Below are 22783 nucleotides of genomic sequence, written 5' to 3'. Positions count from 1 at the left end.
GTTCTCTTCTGAATCTTGATGGCTTCTGGCAGACACGAGGTCGTAACAGTCGCCTCTCCTCCCGCAGCTTCCGGCGATGCATCTTGGCGGGCGGTGGCTCGCTCGGCCACCTCTCCTCGCAGCTTCTCCCGCTGCTCGCGAGCTCGGCCGACCGCGAGCTAAACTACATCGCCAGGCAAGCTCATCTATCCTCTGTCTTGTCCTCTATTCTTGATACAACAAGCAATGTATGGACTGGTATGGATAAGTGATTGGTTGATGACTGATGAATACACGAATACACGATGCATATGAAAATAACCCCATCTGACTGATTCAGATGTGCAGTAAAATCTGAATCGATCCCTGTGTTATTTCCTTGGTTCATTTCTGTTCTTTTTCTGAATCTGTAAACTGAACTAGTACCTACATGTTGTATTCAGAGTTGGATTGGTGTTGCAGCAGACCAGTTTCCGTGGCCCGGCTAGATGGCAGACGCAAACATGGTAGATCTAGTAATTAAGTTCGACTCTATCTGACTAGATTGATCAAGCAGTCATGTTCATGTGCATGTTGTCCATATTTCACAATGCTTAGCAGTAATTTACAGACTGGAATTGCGTTATATGGTTCAAAAGTAGTGACTACTAGAAGATTGTGACTTCTTATAAATATACATGATGGCTAATTGTATGAGTATTTTTTGTTTTTTCATGATTTATGCAAAACCGCTAAATGTGGCTTAGCCCGCTATAGCTTCTCATAGCTCCTGGAGAAGCGGCCGCTAAATGTCATAGCCCGCTATTTAAAACATTGCTTTTTTGTCCCGGCTGTCACATGTTTTTTGTCTGCCTTTTATCCCATAATAAACTCCTTACCCGTGATATATACCTGCATGAGGAATCTTGTTTGTTGTGTTGTGAGAAAGAGACCTTCCAACCTCTATTCTCTTGTTGTCACGTGGTACAAGTGGTGTGGAAAGAAACTGTCAATGTGCTTCAATGCTCTGAATTTGTTAATTTTGAATCTATGGCTCAACAATACCAATAATGCTGCTTTGAATAAGATTACTGCCGGTATGTTGTCGACTACCTGGAAATTATGTAATGACATGTTTTTTTGCTTGATTACCATGGTATGGTTTACAGGTGATGTGTCGGTGACCATCGGGGTTACTCAAATGCATGAGACCGTTGTGTCCCTAACTGAACTTGCAGATCCTGCAAAAAGTTCCTGCTCCCTTACGGAAGCAAAGATGGTGGAAGCTCCCCAGCTCAGTTGGCAACGAAGAAACGAAGGACCACACTTTTGCTGGGGCCGATGACCACTATGGCAAGACGCGGCGCTGTTATGGTCAGATTTATTTCTGCCTATGTCCTGTTAAGCTGATGGTGGTGGATCTTGCTTCAGCTGGTTTTATTTTGATGGATGTAAGAGTGGGCTTGGATGTTGTTTCGTTTCTATGAAAGCGAGCAGGGCGAAAGGCCTTCAGATCTACAAAATGTGACATTAGGTGATTTCTTTTGCATAGTATATTGATCTGGTGGCCACTCGGTGTATATTAATATGGCCGGCTGTCACCGGAGTTGGTTACAGAAATTTTGATTCTCAACATATCACAAAATATTTTCGCACAGAAGATTACAAAACTTGTACACACCAAACATTTGGCACGTTGTTAGCTTGGTGCTACTATTCACCAGCTAGCAGCAGCCTAGAGAGGTCAACACTCAACACTGCCATCATCACTTAAGAGGGAAAACGGGTGCCGTTTTGGGGAACTTATTTTTGGATATCTGGCCTTTCTTTTCTTCGAGGAAATTCTTGAATATGGGTGCGGCCTTTTATAGCCAAACAAAGCAGTTCTTCTAGTTTCTTCTCCTCTGGCTCAACAAGGTACAGTTGATGATCACTAGCGAGTACAGTTTCTGCTTCAGCTTTGGGTTTCCTTGATTTTAATGAGGCATTGTGATCTTTGTGTTCCGAGCAAGCGTTCAAATTTCTGTATGTCGCTCAAGATAATTTCATAGCATTCAGACTTCCTGATGTTTGCTCCAGAACCGGTATTTTTAGTATCTTTTGTTTGTCTGCTCCTTCATGAACAAGGGCATCTGTTCATTGTCCTAACTACAGTTTCTTGTTCATAATTGGTGCAGGGCTGCAACAGGAGCTTATCCACCTCGAAGTGCAATTCAGCAATAGAGATTGCATGCCCATATGGGTTCCTTCACAAGTAAATCCTCTCCTCAACTTCTTCATGTTACATAGCTTGCTACTACCTTCGTTTAAAATTACTTGAAGTTGTTTGTCTTAAGTCAAACTTATTTATGTTTGACCAAGTTTATCGAACAATTTGCTAATATCTCCAACATCAAGTACATATAGTATGAAAATATAGTTTATGATGAATTTTACAAAACTAATTTGGTATTATAGATGTTGGTATATTTTTCTATAAACTCGGTCAAACTTAAACAAGTTTGACTTGTGACAAACCTAGAACTTTCAATAATTTGGAATGTAGGGAGTACACCACATCCGCTACTTATGCTAAAGCTGTTTTTTTCAGATGGTGTGGCAGCTGATTCTGCAAGTCAGGCGACTCCCTTCGCTAAAGTTGGGTTTTCAGCAAGACCTCATTTTGGTGGTTGAATCCTCTATTGAAGATGGGCTACAAGAAACCCCTTGAGGACAAAGACATACCACTTATAGGCGCCGTAGATCGAGCACGCAACCATTACATGATGTTCATGGAGAAGCTGATGGCAAGAAGTCACATGACACACCATCATTCTTCTGGACTATTGTTTCTTCTCACAAGCATGCCATCTTGGTCTCAAGTTTCTTTTCTTTGCTCAAGGTTGTCACCTTGTCTACAGGCCCGATAATTCTCAAAGCATTCATCAATGTCTCACTTGGGAAATGGACCTATAAACACGAAGGCTATGTGCTTGCTACGTTAATGTTCGTCTACAAGTGTTGTGAATTATTGTCACAGAGACAATGGTATTTCCGCACTCGGAGATTAGGACTGCAGGTGAGGTCACTCCTGTCAGCAGCTATTTATAAGAAACAACATAAGCTATCGAACGCAGCAAAAATGAAGCACTCTTCTGGAGAAATTATGAACTATGTGACCGTCGATGCGTATCGGATTGGGGAATTCCCATACTGGTTCCATCAAACATGGACAACAAGTGTTCAGCTTTGCATTGCTCTGGCAATTCTATACAATACGGTTGGTGATGCAATGATTTCATCTTTAGTTGTCATTATTATCACTATACTGTGCAGCGTTCCATTGGCCCGACCGCAACACAAATTTCAGAGTAAACTTATGGAAGCACAAGATGTGAGATTGAAGGCCATGTCTGAGTCATTAGTTCATATGAAGATCTTGAAACTTTATGCATGGGAAGCTCACTTCAGGAAGGTCATCGAGGGATTGAGGGAGGTTGAGTACAAGTGGTTGTCTGCATTCTAGCTTAGGAGGACCTACAAAGGTTTCCTATTCTGGTCATCTCCTATTTTGGTTTCAGCGGCGACCTTTGTAACATGCTATCTTTTGGAAATACCTCTTGATGCTAGCAATGTCTTCACCTTTGTGGCAACTCTACGTCTTGTGCAAGACCCTGTTATATTGATGCCGAATGTTATTGCTGTTGTGATACAAGCTAAGGTTTCTTTCACTCGGATATCAAAGTTCCTTGATGCACCTGAGCTAAATGGACAAGTTAGGAAGAAATACAATAGTGGCACTGATTATCCTATAGCGATGAATTCCTGTAGCTTCTCTTGGGAAGAGAATACATCAAAACCAACTCTAAAGATTATAAATCTGGTAGCCAAAGCTGGAGAAAAAATAGCAATATGTGGAGAGGTAGGTTCAGGTAAGTCGACGCTTTTGGCTGCTGTACTCGGAGAGGTCCCCAGAACTGAAGGCACGGTATGTTTTATTAGAAGTTCATTGTCTAGTGAAATATCTGTCATATTCAGAATTGAGACATTTAGACATGAAGAAACATAGCCAGTTGACAAACAACATCATGTTCAGTTTGCAAAGTTGTTGAAAATTATGCTCGACAATGTTGCATATATGAATTAAAGTTCATTTTTTTCATAAGAACTTCATTTCAAACTCTTGAACTTTGGATAAACATTCCAGATCCAAATATGTGCGAAAATAGCATGTATTTCTCAGAATGCATGGATCCAAACAGGAACTGTGCAAGACAATATCCTCTTTGGATCGCCGATGGACCGGGAAAGATACCACAACACAGTCGCGAGGTGCTCATTGGTCAAGGACCTTGAAATGTTGCCATATGGAGATTGCACACAAATTGGGGAGAGAGGAGTAAATCTTAGTGGTGGTCAGAAGCAGCGCATTCAGCTTGCTCATGCACTATACCAAAATGCAGACATCTATCTTCTTGATGATCCTTTCAGCGCTGTTGATGAAACAGTGTATGCAGACTGTATTACTATTAGAGTGTGAACTGTTTTACACATCTCTTTGTAACAGGAATATGTCGTGAGTTCTCTATCAGACAAGACTGTTCTTTTGGTGACACACCAAGTGGATTTTCTACCTGTATTTGACTCCATTTTGGTACCTCTGTCCACTTGATGTCACCATCTGATGATATTTGTGCCCCTGTGATTTATATTATCTGTAATTAGCTTGATTTATTTGTTGATGTCATCTAACACAATGATGTTTTTGTCAGTTAATGTCAGACGGAGAGGTCATTCAGTCTGCACCTTATCATGATCTATTGGCTGATTGTGAAGAATTTAAAGGCCTTCTAAATGCCCATAAACATACTATTGGTGTTTCAGATCTTAATAGCAATATATCCCCTCAAAGATCTAAGGAAGTATCAATAAAGGAGACAGATGACATTCATACAGAGTTTGTGAAGCCATCGTTGGCGGATCAACTGATAAAGAAAGAGGAAAGGGGAACAGGGGATGCAGGTGTTAAGCCTTATATGCTTTACTTGCGCCAGAACAAAGGATTCCTGTATTTATCCTTTTGCATCATTTCTCACATGATTTTCATTGCTGGACAAATATCACAAAATTCATGGATGGCTGCCAATGTCCAAAATCCTCATGTTACTACACTGAAGTTAATTTCTGTGTACATCATTATCGGAGTTAGCTCGATATTTTTCTTCTATCAAGATCTTTATCAGGTGTTGTTCTTGGGATTCAGACATCAAGATCCTTATTTTTTGAGTTACTCAATTCGTTGTTCCGTGCATCAATGTCCTTTTTTGATTCTACTCCTCTAGGACGGGTTCTTAGCCGGGTAAAAATTCTTAAACCAATGGCAAATACAACTATTTTTTTGTTCTGTTTTACACCAAAAGATTCTTCTCAGGATAGATTAACTCGTTCCCTTTTTCTTCTAATGCAGGTCTCTTCTGATTTGAGTATCGTTGACCTCGATGTTCCATTTGCCTTCATGTTTAGCCTCGGTGCCAGCTTAAATGCATATATCAATCTAGTGGTATTGGCTATTGTTACATGGCAAGTTCTATTTGTATCCATTCCAATGATAGTTTTAGCAATTAGGTTGCAGGTAATTGGTATGAAGTTATTTCTCTGTGGCTAAACTATGTTTCTTTATTGTAAGCCTCATATATATAATTATTTGAATTCATTCACCAAGTGATGTTTTGACCGAGAGTGAATGAGCATGCAGTTTTGCATTCAAAGTTCTCATTTTCTGAAACCTGTTATATTTGGTCATGCAGGGGTACTATCTAGCCTCGGCCAAGGAATTGATGCGGATCAATGGTACTACCAAATCTGCCCTAGCAAATCACTTAGGTGAATCAATTTCAGGGGCTATAAAAATAAGGGCCTTTGAGGAAGAAGATCGATTCTTCGCTAACAATTTGGATCTTGTTGACAAGAATGCAAGTCCATATTTCTATAATTTTGCAGCAACTGAATGGTTGATTCTATGTCTAGAGATAATGAGTATTGTAGTTCTTTCTTTTTCTGCTTTTGTCATGGCCCTCCTTCCACGAGGAACTTTTCGCCCTGGTAAGTAATTATATGCATACCACCATGCTTCAAATATTGGAAATTTTTGATAACTAGCTTGTTTTATTGGCCATCAATGTGCAACTAATTTGCGAAAAATGTTAGACTCATGCCATATAAATGTTGCTACCTTTCCATTGCCTTTTGAGTGAGTTCTAATAAGCTTTTGTTATAAGAAAATTTTCTTGATAATCCCTCCACTAGTAGATGCTCCCTCCGTCCTCAATTAAGTCGACACATAGAAATTTTAAGACAGATTATGGAGTGGAGTAGAAAATGCATTGGAAAGGTGCCGACCACTATCTCTCTCCTCTTTAATTCCCCCACCTCTAATGAGCTAAGCGCATGTAGAAAATGAGGAGACCATGTGTTAAATGTTATTAGGTTTGATTCCTGTGTGATGGGAGGGTAGCATTTTTTTTGTACTTCAAGGTGCATTGGGAAGATAGAAGTACACTCTTTTTTGGACAAATCTCGAATGCTAAACATCCACTTACTTGAGGACGGAGGGAGTAGATGGTGTTTTAGACCTGACACGGGTCTCCAAAAAACTTACTTGACTATTACTCATCACTTCTAAATAGACATCTGTGTCGCTTCAGGGATGGCTCAAGCGAAACACTAGCCACCGTCACCCCCGTCTCCTCCCTCTTCTCTTTCTGTCACCGCCGGATGAGTCCATCGGTCAAAGCCCATCTGGCGGTGGGCTCATCTCTTCACTCAGAGGGGATCCCCTGGCTGGCACCCAAGCGCATACAACGCATCGTCATGGCTGCAAGGATAAAGCGGTGCTCACCTATGGTGGTTCCACTACTAGGAAAAGGGTTATAGATGGAATTAACACTAATGGCGCATCTGACATGTGGTGCGTCACTATAATATAGCAGTGGCGCACCATGTGCAGGTGCGCCATTACTGTGGAAGACACTAATGGAGCATCAGATACATGGTGCGTCATTAGTAACAATTTTTTTCATTTTCCCAAACATACTAATGGCGCATCATGTAGACAGTGCGCCATTACTAGTTAGGTGCGTCATTACTAAGTTTATTTCCCTCTAGCTAATGGCGCACCGCCAGTGGGTGCGCCATTAGTAATCTTCCCCCTAATTCGCCCGATCCCTTCGTCCCTCCCTCCACTTCCCCCTCGCTCCACACCCGGCCGCTCCGACGACCCCCGCGCCCCGCCTCGCCGTCTCGGGCCTCGCTGCCGACCCACTGCGCCGCCGCCCCACCCACTGCGCCGCCGCCCGATCTCCTCCGCCCGTAAGCCCCCTCCTCCTCCGTTCGCCCATCGCCTTCGGCCTCGTGCCCCACCCGCCGCCGCCCTCCTCCATTTCGCCACCGACATTAGGGTTTTGGCCGCCGACGCCGCCTGCCCTCCCCCTTTTGGCCGCCGACGCTGCACTCCGACCTGCTCTCCTCCCCCTCCGACTCCCTTGTCGGCGTCTCGGTCGGGTCCTACCCCGCTACCCCCTCCGTCTTGGTGAACGACGGCGGCGGCGCCGCCGCTGATGCTGGCTACAGACCTTCCCCCCTCCGCCGCTCACGTCCCCGCGCCCTGCGCCCCCCGCCCCGACGGCAGCGTGACCTGGAGGCACCGCTCATCGGCAACGACAAGGGTAAGTCCTCCTCCTCGTTTGTCTCCCGTTAACTGTATTTTATCTTCAATTCAGCAGCCTCCATGTGTGGATTTTGGGCAGTAAGATCGCCAGCCACATTAATTGTGTTTTTCTTGCTTTTGGAAGCAGGTCCCCTCCTCCAAAGAGGTTGAGAGATCCTCCGTGAAGGTCACCACCCCTCCTCCTCGCCGCCCTCTCCACTGCCATCCCAGATTAGTTCCTCCTCTCCACTACCACCCCTCCTCAAGCTTCCCGAATGATGTTTGAGGTAATTCCATTCTGCCTTGTCAACCTTACAAAGGACAGATTTGAGGTGACTGTAGTTTGGCATCTTCAGAATTTCACAAAGGTGGATAACCTTCTAATGGCCATAATGTGCCCTACTGTCAAAAAATTCAGTTAGGTACAGTTAGCATCATGTAAGAAAATGGCCATAATGTGCCCTGATAATGATGTATTTTGTCATAAAAATATATAGTGGAGTGCCATGATAATGACATGCTGCTAGTAGTTACTTCCATGAGTTGTTTTATTGACATGGCACATTTGCAATGGAGTTTTATATATCTTTAGCCACTGTTCATTAACAGCAAGTCAGTTTTGTTTATAGTTGAAAGTAAGTGTGTGGTTTGAAATTTTGATCTGATTATGACATCTAGAATTATGTCAGTTTTGTTTTGTAACTAGAAGACCAAAGTGTGTTACTTGTGATCTTCTGATGATGCTACTTGTGATGATCTTGTACTTGTGATGATGCTACTTGTGATCTTCTGAAATGACCCATTGGCGACTTCATTACGCGGGGATAATGATTTTGCAGGTACCCAGAGAGGCCCTTGAGTTTGCTGGAATGTCGATTAACTTCCGTTCCGGCAAATTCGGGTACTCCATATATGTCCTATTTTCAGCAAAGGTCATGCTGAAATTTTCCGTAAATTTTAGCATGACTTTGCTAAAAATAGGACATATGGGGTACTTGTGACTAATGCATGGGCCGGGGTATCTTAGTACTTAATTAAGTAGGATCAACTGCCCCTTTATTCTTGCTGCATTAAACCATAGGTTTTAGGGTGCCTCATTTGATGAAGTTATTACTATGTTTTTCAACAGATAATCCCAGAGAATTGTGTGCCTCATTTGATGTATAAGAAAGGTAGTCTTAATCTTTTGAACATACAACCAGTTCATCCTACAATCTCATCTGTCCATACGAGATTTCTAAAAGAAGTGGAGACATGAAAATCAAAGGATGGAAAAAATGTATGGACAGTCGTAAGGAGGTTCTTGGAAGTAAAAGGAAGCGAAGCGCAAGAATTGGAGACAGGATGATCTCCATTCTCCATAATGGAGAGTCAGGGTCTATATTGTTTTATGCTATTTTACCTTAAATAGGGTATTTAGGTCCTGTCTAATACTGATGATCATGTGCTAAGAACAATTAAGTAGGGTTGGTTCAAGACTTGTAATGTTCTATCTTAGTATTACTTCCGACAAACTCGCTACTCGCGGTCTCGAGACTTGTAATGTTCTATCTTTGTTCGGTCTTTTGAATTCGGAGACTAATATGATGAATTGTATTTGGAGACTAATCTTCTATTATATTCGATGAATCTGCTCTTGCTGTGGGGTGCTGTCTATATTCTGTCCAATAATATATTTTGTAACCTGTGCAAAATTCAGAAAAGTAAAAAAACTAATATTCATACTAATGGCGCATCACCCCACAGTGCGCCATTAGTATGCCAGATACTAATGGCGCGTGGTGGCCTATACTAATGGCGCACGGCGTGGTGCGCCATTAGTATACCAGATACTAATGGCGCACCAGTGGTGCGCCATTAGTAAAAAATACTAATGGCGTGGTACTAGTGGCGTACCAGTAGTGCGCCATTAGTAGGCAAAACTGATGCGCCACTAGTAGGCCTTTTCCTAGTAGTGTTGATGGTGGCAGATTTAGGCATACTCGCCTAAATCTAGCTGCTAAAGTACTCCCATGGCTGGGGCGAAGACACTAGTTGCAGATGGTTGTGGTGGCAGCGGGCGCTGCCCTGCAGTTGGATTCGGCTTGTCAAGGGGGCTTGCGCTAGATTGGGTGCTCAGTGGTTGTGCGTTGGATATGGCATGTTGTGTGCCTGACACGGTTCAACGCGTAGGCAGATTGATGGCCCGGACATGGATGGCTCGAGCTTCGGTTGCAGCGGCCAGATTCGTGGCACGAGTTTGGCGGCTCCTCAATGGTCTTGGCGGTGATATGTGGGAAGATGTCTCACCCATCTACTAGCGCCACTACAACCTCTTGTCACTGATGGCAATGGCGGGAACACTCCTCCTCATGAGGTGGTCGGCTAGGTGGCTTTGTGGGGCATGTGCTTCTTTGGTGCATACTTCTGAGCAGTGTTGTGAGAGGGGTGCGACCTATCCGATGGACACCATGGTGGTTTTGTGTGTAGCACTGATTGTGCAGCTTTCGAAAGATCTATTGCAAGATCATGCTTAGAACATCGCGTCATATCCGTGGTAAAAACTATTGTTTTGGCCTTCATTGGTTAGACTTAGCAGCGGCTGAACTTGCATTGTTACCTTGTTGAAGGCGTTGTCTCCATGTCATGTTCTAACCTTGATTGGCCGGTCTTGGCATTCAAGATGAAACTCCTTGTCTTGGTTGTCTCCAGTCGGATACGACGATGGTGGCGCGAGGGTGTTATCCTTTCTTGAAGGCATTGTTGCAGAAGAAGTCGACTTAATCTTAGGCATGTACTCTTCATATCTTGTAATGGTTCTAGCATAGTTATCTATGTCTTGTTCTCTGCTTGTCGATGGCTTTGCCGAAAAAGGCTTTCGCCCCGCTTTATATATAAAGCACGATCCTCACACCCCAGTACAACGCACGCCAACACAACACACGCACACACCCAAGGCATGATACATAGGTGCTGAGCACGGCAACACCACCCCTAGCACTACCACCGCGAAGAGATGAAGCCGCATATGACGAACCGTGGGCTCCAAGGCGGCGCCTTCAGGAAGGATACGACACCGGAGCATCACCACCTCCCAATCCAAGGATCAGAGTTTCCCCCGAAGCTGCACGATGAGCAATGAGAGCCACGACGACGCCTTCAAGAAGGGAACGAGCTTCACCGCCATCGGTCCGTCCGAAGATAGAACATGTTTTCACCCCGGCCAAAAACTCACAGCCATCGAACGCCACACCCCGGTGACCATGCCGCCCACAAGGCCATGGCCACCGAGCAGCACCAAGCCACGGCCTCCGCCTGAGAGCACCGCGCAACCACCACCAGGGCCAGCACCCCGGCATCCAAGACCTTGACACCACCTCACCCAGACCTGCCGCTATCCCAACTAAAGGGACGAGCAGAAAGGTCCCACCTTTAGCACCTCTGGGCGACCCCCAGTGCTGAGACCCAATAGGCTGGCCACCTGGCCTCCATCTACCCATCCTGCAGCACCGGGCACGAGGCGAGCTCGGTCCCACAACACCGTGCGCGAGACGAGGTCAGTCCTGCAGCACCGTGTGCGAGACGAGCTTAGTCCTGCGACACTATGCGCGAGATGAGCTCGGACCTGCGCACCGGGCGCGAAACGAGCAATGGACCGCAGCTAGGAGAAGGCCAGACCTTCGCTGATCATAGCGACCGGACGAGGAGGAGGAGGGGTCAAAGGTCGATACAAGCCGCCTACGGACGAACCGACGCCAGGACGTGCCAACCGTCACCAAAGCCGACTTGCCAAGCCACCGTGGAGCCATCCACAGCCGGAGCAGCGACCACCACTGCCATTGCCCAACCCGCGCCGCCCGGCGAGCTCCACGCGTCGGAGTCGCCGGCCACACTCCTCCCAGGGCACCACCACCACCACGCCGCTGCCTCCCCGGAGATGGAGGAGGCAGCCGGCCGCAGTCCAAGACCAGCGCAGCCCGCGCCATCCAATAAGGAGCTCGAGATCCCCCGGCTGGACACGCATCCACCATCACGCGCTGCCGGCCGCCACAACCTCCTGCTGCCCCACACGAGATGCCGCCGACCAGCAGCACACGGGAGCTCAGGCGAGATCCCTCCACCCTCCTGCGTCGCCAGCCGGACCCCAGGCGCCAGATCCAGGCGGATCTGGCCAGACGCCCACCAGGGCGCCGCCACCCGAGCCGGACCACCCAGCAGCCGCCGCACCACCACCGGGGCTTAGGCCGTTGCCGCGCCGCCACCAGACGGCCGCACCATCGCCACCGTGCCGTTGGGCCCTGCGGAAGCCCAGCGCCGCCACCCGCAAGCTTCGCCCCGCGACGGACCCTGAAGGCAGAGGAGGAAGGAAAGGCCCTGCTGCCACCGCGCCGATCGGGCTTTGCCCATCGACGCCTGCCGACGACGGCGGGGGAGGGAGGGGAGCAGGGGGATGGGGGAGCGGTGGCTAGGGTCCCTGTCGGTGTCAAAACCGGCGGATCTCGGGTAGGGGGTCCCAAACTGTGCGTCTAAGGTGGATGGTAACAGAAGGCAGGGGACAAGATGTTTTAACCAGGTTCGGGCCCTCTTAATGGAGGTAAAACCCTACGTCCTTCTTGATTATTCTTGATAATATGAGTAGTACAAGAGTTGATCTACCACGAGATCAGAGAGGCTAAACCCTAGAATCTAGCCTATGGTATGATTGTATGTTGTCCTATGGACTAAAACCCTCCGGTTTATATAGACACCGGAGGAGGTTAGGGTTACACAAGGTCGGTTACAAAGGAGGAGATATACATATCCGTATTGCCTAGCTTGCCTTCCACGCCAAGTAGAGTCCCATCCGGACGCGGGACGAAGTCTTCAATCTCGTATCTTCATAGTCCAACAGTCCGGCTGTCCAGAGACCCCCTAATCCAGGACTCCCTCAGTAGCCCCTGAACCAGGCTTCAATGACGATGAGTCCGGTGCGCAGTGTTGTCTTCGGCATTGCAAGGCGGGTTCCTCCTCCGAATACACCACAGAAGATTTTGAATACAAGGATAGTGTCCGACCCTGCAAAATAAGTTCCACCCATACCACCGTAGAGAGAATAATATTTCCACAAATCTAATCTGCTGACACGTTTTGGCAGCATGACATCATGCCATGGCCTGGTAATTATTCGAACTATTTTTCTTTAACCAGCCCCGCACATAACGCGAGATGGTTTCTTGACACGTCTTGTCAAAGCAGAGATCGTGTTCCCTTTATCACGGGATTCTCATTAATACGGACGTGGGTAACCCAACCATGCCTAGGACTCCTAGATCTTAGGCAAGTCCCAAACAACCATGAGGAGGACGCTTGATATTCACCCTCTTTATAAAGGGACAAGGCTTTTACCTTTTTCCCTCCCGTGCTCAATCGAATCCTTCCCCCGCCTCGAGTTCTAACACCCAAAGCCCAGGTCAGGTGCTTCGGACCTTCAATCATGTCCGGGTCCAGCCTTCAAGGCCGGTGGATGCCTTCCTCTGTCACGGAGGAGGATATCAAGAAGTTGAGGGAGGCCAGATATCTGACCGCTGAAATTTCGCATAGGCTGCCCGCCCGAGGGCAGGTCGTCCCAACTCCCGAACCTAACGAGAGCGTCGTGTTCGTCTCCCACTTCCTTCGAGGACTAGGCCTCGCTCTGGATCCCTTTGTTAGGGGTCTTATGTTCTATTACGGGCTGGATTTTCATGATCTGGCCCTGGATTCCCTTCTTCACATCTCGTCATTTATTGTCGTTTGTGAGGCCTTCCTTCGCATTACCCCTCACTTCGGCCTGTGGCTCAAGACCTTCGATGTGAAGCTGAAGATGGTCGAGGGGCAGTATGCAGCGTGCGGAGGTGCTCTAATAAGCAAAATTGCTAACGCTCCATGGCCAAAGGGTTCCTTTCCAGAGGTGTCCGGATTGTGGCAACAAGAGTGGTTTTACGTCACAGCTCCCCGAAGTGCCAAGTGGGTAGCTGCCCCCACCTTTCGCCCGGGCCCTCCACCACGATGTCATGGATCAGCAAGGGGCTGAGCTGGGGTCCAGCCAAGGACGTGCCAATACTGCAGAGCCGTATCTGAGATCTCTTCGAGGGAGATTTCAGTCTGGTTATGGTAATGCAAGTTATGCTGGTTCATCGGGTCCAGCCTTGCAAACGCCGGCCCCTCCGCATGTGGGAATTCAACCCGGAAGGACCGCACACTATTCAGAATTTCCTCGGCATGACGCACAAGGAGATGTACAAATCGTTCTTCGGACCCCAAATAGAGTGTCCGGACACTACCGAGGACGTGGGCCTGAGTAGCAACCGCACTGCTCCCCAAGTAAGTAATTGTTGGGGAACGTTGTAGAAAACAAAAATTTTCCTATGGTTTCACCAAGATCCATCTATGAGTTCATCTAGCTACGAGTGATCGGATTGCATCTACATACCTTTGTAGATCACGCGTGGAAGCGTTCAAAGAACGGGGATGAGGAAGTCGTACTCGACGTGATCCAAATCACCGGAGATCCTAGTGCCGAACGGACGACACCTCTGTGTTCAACACATGTACGGTCAGCGTGACGTATCCTCCTTCTTGATCCAGCAAGGGGGAAGGAGAGGTTGATGAAGATGCAGCAGCACGACGGCGTGGTGGTGGATGCAACAGTCACTGCAGCAGGGCTTCACCGTTCTTCTGCGAGAGGGAGAGGTGTAGCAGGGGAGAGGGAGGCGCCAAGACTCAAGGGTGCGGCTGCCCCTCCCTCCCCCCTTTATATAGGCCCCCTAGGGGGTGCGCCGGCCCTAGGAGATGGGATCTCCTAGGGGGGGCAAGGGGTGGAGTGCCCCCAAGCCAGCTGGGGCGCCCCCCACCCTACGGTTCCCAACCCTAGGCGCATGGGGTGGGCCAAGGGGGGCGCACCAGCCCACTATGGGCTGGTTCCCCTCCCCACTTTAGCCCATGGGGCCCTCCGGGATGGGTGGCCCCACCCGGTGGACCCCCGGGACCCTTCCGGTGGTCCTGGTACAATACCGGTGACCCCCGAAACTCTCCCGATGGCCGAAACTGCACTTCCTATATATAATTCTTCACCTCCGGACCATTCCGGAACTCCTAGTGACGTCCAGGATCTCATCCGGGACTCTGAACAACTTTTGGGTTACTGCATACTCATATCCATACAACCCTAGCGTCACCGAACCTTAAGTGTGTAGACCCTACGGGTTCGGGAGACATGTAGACATGACCGAGACGGCTCTCCGGTCAATAACCAACAGAGGTATCTGGATACCCATGTTGGCTCCCACATGCTCCTCGATGATCTCATCGGATGAACCACGATGTCGAGGATTCAAGCAACCCCGTATACAATTCCCTTTGTCAATCGGTACGTTACTTGCCCGAGATTCGATCGTCGGTATCCCAATACCTCGTTCAATCTCGTTACCGGAAAGTCACTTTACTCGTACCGTAATGCATGATCCCGTGACCAGACACTTGGTCACTTTGAGCTCATTATGATGATGCATTACCGAGTGGGCCCAGAGATACCTCTCCGTCATACGAAGTGACAAATCCCAGTCTTGATCCGTGTCAACCCAACAGACACTTTAGGAGATACCCGTAGTATACCTTTATAGTCACCCAGTTACGTTGTGACGTTTGGTACACCCAAAGCACTCCTACAGTATCCGGGAGTTACACGGTCTCATGGTCTAAGGAAAAGATACTTGACATTGGAAAAACTCTAGCAAACGAACTATACGATCTTGTGCTATGTTTAGGATTGGGTCTTGTCCATCACATCATTCTCCTAATGATGTGATCTCGTTATCAATGACATCCAATGTCCATAGTCAGGAAACCATGACTATCTGTTGATCAACGAGCTAGTCAACTAGAGGCTTACTAGGGACATGTTGGTGTCCATGTATTCACAGATGTATTACGATTTCCGGATAATACAATTATAGCATGAATAAAAGACAATTATCATGAACAAGGAAATATAATAATAATCCTTTTATTATTGCCTCTAGGGCATATTTCCAACAGTCTCCCACTTGCACTAGAGTCAATAATCTAGTTACATTGTGATGAATCGAACACCCATGGAATTCTGGTGTTGATCATGTTTTGCTCTAGGGAGAGGTTTAGTCAACGGATCTGCTACATTCAGGTCCGTATGTACTTTACAAATATCTATGTCTCCATCTTGAACATTTTCACGAATGGAGTTGAAGCGATGCTTGATGTGCCTGGTCTTCTTGTGAAACCTAGGCTCCTTGGCAAGTGCAATAGCTCAAGTGTTGTCACAGAAGAGTTTGATCGGCCCCGACGCATTGGGTATGACTCCTATGTCGGTGATGAACTCCTTCACCCAAATTGCTTCATGCGCTGCCTCCGAGGCTGCCATGTACTCCGCTTCACATGTAGATCCCGCCACGACGCTCCGCTTGCAACTGCACCAGCTTACTGCCCCACCATTCAAAATATACACGTATCCGGTTTGTGACTTAGAGTCATCCAGATCTGTGTCGAAGGTAGCGTCGACGTAACCCTTTACGACGAGCTCTTCGTCACCTCCATAAATGAGAAACATTTCCTTAGTCCTTTTCAGGTACTTCAGGATGTTCTTGACCGCTGTCCAGTGTTCCTTGCCGGGATTACTTTGGTACCTACCTACCAAACTTACGGCAAGGTTTACATCAGGTCTGGTACACAACATGGCATACATAATAGAACCTATGGCTGAGGCATAGGGGATGACACTCATCTCTTCTATATCTTCTGCCGTGGTCGGACATTGAGCTGAGCTCAATTTCACACCTTGCAACACAGGCAAGAACCCCTTCTTAGACTGATCCATATTGAACTTCTTCAATATCTTATCAAGGTATGTGCTTTGTGAAAGACCTATGAGGCGTCTTGATCTATCTCTATAGATCTTGATGCCTAATATATAAGCAGCTTCTCCAAGGTCCTTCATTGAAAAACTCTTATTCAAGTAGGCCTTAATGCTGTCCAAAAGCTCTATATCATTTCCCATCAAAAGTATGTCATCTACATATAATATGAGAAATGCTACAGAGCTCCCACTCACTTTCTTGTAAACGCAGGCTTCTCCATAAGTCTGCATAAACCCAAACGCTTTGATCATCTCATCAAAGCGAATGTTCCAACTCCAGATGCTTGCACCAGCCCATAAATCGAGCGTTGGAGCTTGCACACCTTGTCAGCATTTTTAGGATCGACAAAACCTTCCGGCTGCATCATATACAATTCTTCCTTAAGGAAACCATTAAGGAATGCCGTTTTGACGTCCATTTGCCATATCTCATAATCATAGAATGCGGCAATTGCTAACATGATTCGAACGGACTTCAGCTTCGCTACCGGTGAGAAAGTCTCATCGTAGTCAACCCCTTGAACTTGTCGATAACCCTTAGCAAAAAGCCGAGCTTTATAGATGGTCACATTACTGTAACGCCCGGGTAATTAAGCTACAGTGAACCTCTGCTAATGATGCCACGTCACCTCGATTACTGTTCCTAGTATCGTGCTAGTTTGAAACTGATTCAAATTCAAATTCAAAATCAACCAAAGAATAAAAACTTTTCAAAATTTAAGACAAAATGTTCGGGGTGTGCAAATAAATGCCTAGGAATTTATGGTGTGGGATCCATGCCTTTGTAAAAGACCTAAATACTTAAAATGAATTAAAACAGAAAAGAAAATAAATAAATAAAAAACTAAACTAACAAAAAAAGAGGAGAAAGCCCCCCCCGCTGGGCCAAGTGGCCCAGCTGGCCTCAGTCGACCGAACGGGCCGCCCCCCCTCGGCCCGGCCAGTGGCCTGCCAGGCCGGCCCACTCCCTCCCCTGGCCTATAACCCCGTGGGGGCACCGAACCCTAGCACGATCCCCATTCCCCCCTCGCACTCCTCACTCTCCCCCCTCCCTCCCGATTGGATCGGGAGGATAACGGCGCCGCGCCCCGGCCTGCCCCCGTCCTCCTCGCCGTGGAACGACGCCGCCGCCCGGAGCTCCTACCCCGCCGGCCTGCTCCCCGTCGCCCGCTCGTCCCCGACGGCCTCCCCAACCTCCCCCGAGCTCGCTCCCGAGACCCTACGCGTCCCTCCCCGTGAGCTCCTCTCCTCCCTTTCCCCTCTGTCGCCGGCGACGTCCGCACCCAGTCGCCGCGCCCTGGCCGCGCGCCGTCGCCCCGTCCCGACGCGTCTCGCCTGGTGAACCGCCCGCACGGGCGCCCCTCCTCCCTGCTCGCCCCCCCTCCGTGCCGACTGCGCCATGGCCTCGTGCGCCCCGGCCGTCCTCCCTCGCCGTGGCCTGCGTCCCGCTTCGTCTCCCCTCGCCTTGGCCTCGCCTCTCCACGCCGGCCTGCGCGTGGCTTTGGTCGCCGACGCCCGCGGCCGGCCACCACCGCTACCTGCCGGCCTCACCCGCTTGTGCCCCGCCTCCTCTGCACACGGCGCCCGGCCCCGTGGCGCCCCTGTTTCCCCCGCTCCGCCCTGTGCGCCGTCGCCGCCGCCGGCGAGCCTGCGCCCCGGCTCGCCGTGCCCCCCCTTCCCCGTTGGCCGCGGACGGGCGCCCGCTGCACCAGTTCGGGCGGGTGCCCAGCGCCCGCTAACACCGAAACCACTCTGGCCACTAGTGCCAATGACATGGGGGCCCCACGGCCCCAGAACGTTTTATTAAAAAAAGGAATTAAAATTAATAATAATAAAATTAATTAATTAATTAATTAATTAAGGAATTAATTAAGTTAATTAATCATAATTAGATTAATCAAATTAACTAATTAGTCTAATTAAACTGTGATTAGTTTAGCTAAAACCTGATTAGCCTAAACAGGGTATGACAGGTGGGCCCCGCTGGACCCACACGTCAGTTTGACCAGTCAACGCCCCTGTTGACTGCTGACGTCATGCTGACGTCATGATGACGTCAGCAAACACTGTTTTGGATAATGTTAGATTTAAATAATTAATTAAATTCCAGAAATTATTAAAATCTTTAGAAAATCATATCTTTTAATCCGTAACTCGGATTAAAATATTTTCAACATGAAAGTTGCTCAGAACGACGAGACAATTCCGGATACGCAGCCCGTTCGTCCGCCACACATTCCTAACCTATCCAACTCGCAACTTTCCCCCTCCGGCCCCTTTGCCCGAAAACGCGAAACACCGGGATACTTCCCCGGATGTCATCCCCCTTCATCGGTATCACCTCATACCGCGATAGGGCACCCCTAGCACCGCTACTTGTCATGTCATGAAACGCTATGCATCTGTTTGCTTAAATATTTATTGTTTCTCCCCCCTCTTCTCTCGCTAGACACCGAGACCGACGCCGCTGCTACCCAGTACGACTACGGAGTTGACGACCACTCTCTCTTGCCAGAGCAACCAGGCAAGCCCCCCCTTTGATCACCAGATATCGCCTACTCTTCTCTATACTGCTTGCATTAGAGTAGTGTAGCATGTTACTGCTTCCCGTTAATCCTATACTGATGCATAGCCTGTCCTTGCTACTACTGTTGTTACCTTTACCTGCAATCCTAATGCTTAGTATAGGATGCTAGTATTTTCATCAGTGGCCCTTCATCCTTGTCCGTCTGCCTTGCTATACTATCGGGCCGTGATCACTCGGGAGTTGATCACGGGAATATACTATATGCTTTATACATGATACATGTGGTGACTAAAGACGGGTCGGCTTGTGGAGCACCCGCGAGTGATTCATGGATTGGGGGCTGAAAGGACCTTTGTCCCAACGGCCCTCTGTGTGGATCTTTGAGGCGGAGCGACAGGGCAGGTTCCGACCACCTAGGAGAGAGGTGGGCCTGGCCCTGGTCGACGTTCGCGGATACTTAACACGCTTAACGAGATCTGGGTATTTGATCTGAGTTTGGCCATTTGGTCTATACGCACTAACCATCTACGCGGGAGTAGTTATGGGTATCCCGGCGTCGTGGTATCAGCCGAAGCCTTCGTGACGTCAGCGACTGAGTGGCGCGCGCCGGATTGGAACGTAAGCCTGCTCTTGTATTAAGGGGGCTAGTTCTGCTTCCGGCCGCGTACGCAACGTGCAGGTGTGCTAAGGGCGATGGGCCCAGACCCCTGTGCGCTTAGGTTTAGACCGGCGTGCTGACCTCTCTGTTGTGCCTAGGTGGGGCTGCGACGTGTTGATCTTCCGAGGCCGGGCATGACCCAGGAAAGTGTGTCCGGCCAAATGGGATCGAGCGTGTTGGGGTATGTGGTGCACCCCTGCAGGGAAGTTAATCTATTCGAATAGCCGTGATCTTCGGTAACAGGACGACTTGGAGTTGTACCTTGACCTTATGACAACTAGAACCGGATACTAAATAAAACACACCCTTCCAAGTGCCAGATACAACCGGTGATCGCTCTCTCACAGGGCGACGAGGGGAGGATCATCGGTTAGGATTATGCTATACGATGCTACTTGGAGGTCTTCAGTCTACTCTCTTCTATATGCTGCAAGACGGAGGCTGCCAGAAGCGTAGTCTTCGAAAGGATTAGCTATCCCCCCTCTTATTCTGGCTTTCTGCAGTTCAGTCCACCGATATGGCCCTTTACACATTTACCCTTGCATATGTAGTGTAGCTTCTTGCTTGCGAGTACTTTGGATGAGTACTCATGGTTGCTTTCTCCCTCTTTTCCCCCTATCCCTTCTACCTGGTTGTCGCAACCAGATGTTGGATGGAGCCCAGGAGCCAGACGCCACCTTCGACGACGACTCCTACTACACCGGAGGTGCCTACTACTACGTTGCCCGCTGACGACGACCAGGAGTAGTTTAGGAGGATCCCAGGCAGGAGGCCTGCGCCTCTTTCGATCTGTATCCCCGTTTGTGCTAGCCTTCTTAAGGCAATCTTGTTTAACTTATGTCTGTACTCAGATATTGTTGCTTCCGCTGACTCGTCTATGATCGAGCTCTTGTATTCGAGCCCTCGAGGCCCCTGGCTTGTAATATGATGCTTGTATGACTTATATTTGTAGAGTTGTGTTGTGATATCTTCCTGTGAAGTCCTGATCTTGATCGTACACGTTTGCAGTGCATGATTAGTGTACGATTAAATCGGGGGGGGTGTCACAAGTTGGTATCAGAGCCGACTGCCTGTAGGAATCCCCCCTTCCACACTCCTTGGCCGAAGTCGAGTCTAGACATTGCAAAAACTTTTACTAACTTGGCTGTGTGCCTTACGGGCCCACGTCGCCATCTGGGTGGTATTAGGATCTTTTACTCCTCGATCCTTACTCTGGGACTCTGAACCCTCTTCTACTCGGGTTAAACGATTTTACTAACTCTAACACTAGGATCCCGTGACCACGCTCACCCCAAAGTTGGATAAGCCCTAGTTATTCTTTAGAGTAGTACTTGAACATTATCCACATTGTCATTTGACTCCTGTGAAAACATCTTTGTTTTCAGATGGAACCCACGAGGCAGGTCGTGCGCCACATGACGGCCATTGGTGCCTCAGGATCACCTGCTGTGTTGGTTGAGATGATGACCTATCTGGGTTATCGCTGGCACCCTGAGTATACCGTCTATGAGGAGTATCAGGACTTCAACCAGGAGCAGTACCGTGCCATCGTCCACCTCTACTCTCGGGAGTATGACTCCACTACCGTGCTGCACACTGCTCATGGTGTTGGAGTGACTATCGATATGGCGGTCCACGATGCTGCTTATGCTGCTCTGACACGTCTCCGTGGAGAGTATCAGGAGTTGGATACCTCCCCCTTCAGGCACATTGCTATCGCATCCGATGTTGGTGCGGAGGGTTACTACACTGCTGCCTACTCCACTGTCACCCGAGAGCCCTTCTACCATCAGAACCTGGTTCTGCATGCTGATGGGCTGGATCGAGCTAACCGAGCTCTTCGCCACGAGTTGTACACCACTCGTCAGCACCTCTACCGTGCTCTGACGATGTTGCACCCCTTCGTCGGATCTGGGGAGCTGTCGCGTTCTGCTATCTACCCAGCCAGGACCGTGATGCCCCAGGGTGTCGGTTGGCCAGAGGTGGGAGGCTACTCTCCCGCACTTGGTCCTCTTCTGCCACCTGAGCGTCAGGTTCTGCACCAGAGTACCCGCGGACCCTAGGTTGCCGACGTGGTGTACCCGATGCCACACTACCAGCTTTTAGGCTACAGCTACCTCCGCAGTACCGCGTGGGACTGATGTAGACTTGCTTGTTAGTGTTAGATGCATTCGCCGCGAGCCTGCGTGCCGCCTGTGATGTCTTAGTCTATGTACCAGACTCTGAGTAACGAACTCTATGCATGATCTCTTTTGTAAGATATGTCGACTACTATGTAGTATCTATCGTGCTGCTTTCGTTGTGCATGTTTCATCATGAATGATTCTCGTCTTTGCACATTTCTCAATACTGAACTACCCCTGTTATATGTTAGCAGGATGGTTAGACCAGGTGGTCGTGGTCGTGGTCGTGGTGGCAACGCCCCACCACCGCCTGAGTACATGGCTGGGATGATGCAACAGTTTGAGCTGAATCGTCAGTTCATGGAGAATATTATGGCTCAGTTTCCTCGCCCCAATATGAACCAACAGCCAACCCAAGTGACCCTGCAGGATTTCATGCGCCTGAACCCAACTGTGTACCGCAGCTCAACTCAGCCTCTGGATGCTGATGACTGGCTCCGTGACATCACCTATGAGATGGAGTCTGCTGATGTGGCCCCTGCCAGCTATGTCACCTTTGCTTCCTTCTTCCTGAAAGGACCCGCAGCTCAGTGGTGGGATAGCCACAGGCGTACTCTGCCAGCTGGAACAATCATCACCTGGCCAGACTTCCAAGCTGCCTTCCGTGCTCGCTTCATTCCTCAGGGAGTTATGGACCGGAAGAAGCGTGAGTTCCGCAACCTCACCCAAGGCAATAAAACTGTGGAAGCTTACCAGCGGGAGTTTCTTGACTTGTCCCGCTATGCTGAAGAAGACATCGCAACTGATGCACGCAGACAGGAGAAGTTCCGTGATGGCCTTCAAGCTGACATCAAGCTCGCACTTCTAGTGCACGACTTTGCTGATTTCGCCACTCTGGTGAACAAAGCCATCAACGTCGAAACTGGTCTGCAGGAATACCAGAGCTCTC

General features: G+C 48.7%; 1 pseudogene; it reads left to right on the top strand.

Moving 5' to 3' along the window:
• The first annotated feature begins 874 nt into the window (after positions 1-874).
• LOC125518396 lies at positions 875-6191 on the top strand (annotated as a pseudogene).
• Positions 6192-22783: the final 16592 nt, after the last annotated feature.

This window comes from Triticum urartu, chromosome 7 (genome assembly GCF_003073215.2).
Source record: "Triticum urartu cultivar G1812 chromosome 7, Tu2.1, whole genome shotgun sequence".
Taxonomy (NCBI): Eukaryota; Viridiplantae; Streptophyta; class Magnoliopsida; order Poales; family Poaceae; genus Triticum; species Triticum urartu.
This window is presented reverse-complemented; position numbering and strand designations above follow the sequence as displayed.